This window comes from Drosophila arizonae, chromosome 2 (assembly GCF_054131065.1).
Source record: "Drosophila arizonae isolate 15081-1271.41 chromosome 2, UAZ_ARI_1.0, whole genome shotgun sequence".
Taxonomy (NCBI): Eukaryota; Metazoa; Arthropoda; class Insecta; order Diptera; family Drosophilidae; genus Drosophila; species Drosophila arizonae.
This window is the reverse complement of record NC_142922.1, coordinates 27,489,925-27,491,971: the sequence shown is the minus strand read 5'-3', so window position 1 is coordinate 27,491,971 and position 2,047 is coordinate 27,489,925. Positions and strand designations below refer to the sequence as shown.

Here is a 2,047-nt window from a genome sequence, read left to right as displayed (position 1 = left end):
TATGTTGTTCAGGCTGGGATACACTGATAAATTTATTAATCGGATTTTCATTCAAGCACCTTGTTGTAAACGACATTCTTCGTTTTTTGGTCGGGTGCAAGAACAAATAATGCGGATCGTTTGCCAACACGTGAGCATGCCACGTACAATTGACCATGAGAAAAACACGCATTTTCTAGATTGAGGCCACAAATAGTCAAAGATTGGCCCTGTGACTTGTTGATCGTCATGGCGAAGGCAAGACGAAGCGGGAATTGAATTCGTTTAAATTCAAAGGGCATATCTGTTGAGCTCATCGGAATCCTAGGAATAAGAACTTCCTCATCTTTAAATTTTCCTTTGAGTATCAACGCGTGAATCACATTGCTCATCAGTTTTCTTATCACCAAACGCGTTCCATTGCACAGTTTTGGTTGGTTTAAATTTCTAAGCATGCAAATCATGGAGAATTGCTCTTTTCATAGCTGTGTTCATTTCTTGACGCCGGTCAAGTTGTTCTTCCATATTGCCCATGAAGTATATTTGCAAGAATTTTTGCTGTGCATCTTCAATAGGTTGCAATGATCCAATGCGATGGCAAATCTGGCCTTGAATCTTTAAATTCAAAGCCATAGTTATAGTTATATTTACAAACACTATTTACAGAAATCTAACAAACTACATTATTCAAAATTTTTTTTTGGCAGTCATAGAAAATAAAATTTTTAACGTAAATTACCTTAAATATCCGTCTCCAATATTTTCCGCCCCAAATTATGTCATTTGGAAACAGGCATTGTATTTTTGAGTGTTCGCTAGAAAATGTCGTGATTCTAGTGTTTCGCCATAAAGCAGGGAACGCAATGGCTATGGTGACCGCTAATGGCAATGTCACTTTACCACTAAGGCAGCACAAACCGGGCGTTTCACCAGCAAACTTCAATGCGCCACAATGCTAGCAAACAACGTCCATTGGACCAATGCAAACTAAACGATTCAAGCTGTAATCAATGGTGCAATCATATCGAAACGCTGCTCGATTCAAATCAATCCTTGAACCATTTCTTATTGCCATTTCACGGGCTGCCTCTCTTTGAGAAGCACGAATTAAGGCCCTTCTTCCCTGGGTACTAACGCGGAGCCTTTCTCGGGCGATTTCTCGCTCTCGTCAGATAATTGACTCGCGCTATTCCGTTGCCTAATTGCATCATGGGTCCGCCGGGAAAGATTAGATCTTCTAGGACGCGGCATTTTTATTAATAGTAATACTGCCCTCGCACAAAACCATATAAAACAATCGAGAAATATAAATATAAATAATTTACACAAATTTATGTTTGAGACAAACAAATACCTGAACTTTCGAGATATTTAGCTTTTGTAAAAGTCCAAAAATACAATTTTTAATAATTAACTTTTTTTTTTTTAATTTCGAATTTTGAATTTTGAATTTTTTATTTATTTTTGATTGTTAGGTTTTAATCTTTTGATTTTTTTTTTAATTTTTGCAGATTTTTGATTTGAAATATTTATAAAGTTTAAAAGTCCGAAAATATAAAAAGCCAAAAATACACTTTTTAATAATTACCTTTTTTTTTTTTAATTTCGAATTTTAAATTTTTTATTTATTTTTTGAACAGTCAGGTTTTAATCTTTTGATTTTTTGCAGATTTTTGATTTGAAATATTTTTCCTTTTGATTTGAAATTTTTTTTTTTTTTTTTTTTTTTTTTTTTTTTTTGAATAGTCAGGTCTGCTCGAGGTCAGGAGACCGTAGACTGACTGACTACATTTGTTTATTTACTTCTACACTATTGTCAAAACTGTCACTGTTACCAAGCCTACTGGGTATAAAAAAAATTTGAACATTTGGGGAAAAAACCGCGTTTTTCAAGTATTCGGCAAATTTTTTCAGTATGTTTAAGACCCTATACTAAGCTCGTTGCGGAGACAAATCCAACAAATCAAAAACCATGAAAATTGGTTCAGCCCAAATCAAGTTATAAGCAGTCTTCACTTTTACACAACTTTCTTTTATATATATAGATTTAATTATTTTTCATATCATT

The 2,047-nt window shown here is 33.9% G+C and overlaps 1 long non-coding RNA gene across 1 annotated transcript; it reads right to left on the bottom strand.

Moving 5' to 3' along the window:
• LOC149270685 (uncharacterized) lies at positions 1–2,047 on the bottom strand. The gene is made up of 3 exons (XR_016271658.1): positions 1,334–2,047; positions 719–1,247; positions 1–594 (listed from the first exon to the last, which is right to left on the bottom strand). It is a non-coding gene; the product is annotated as an uncharacterized LOC149270685 (long non-coding RNA).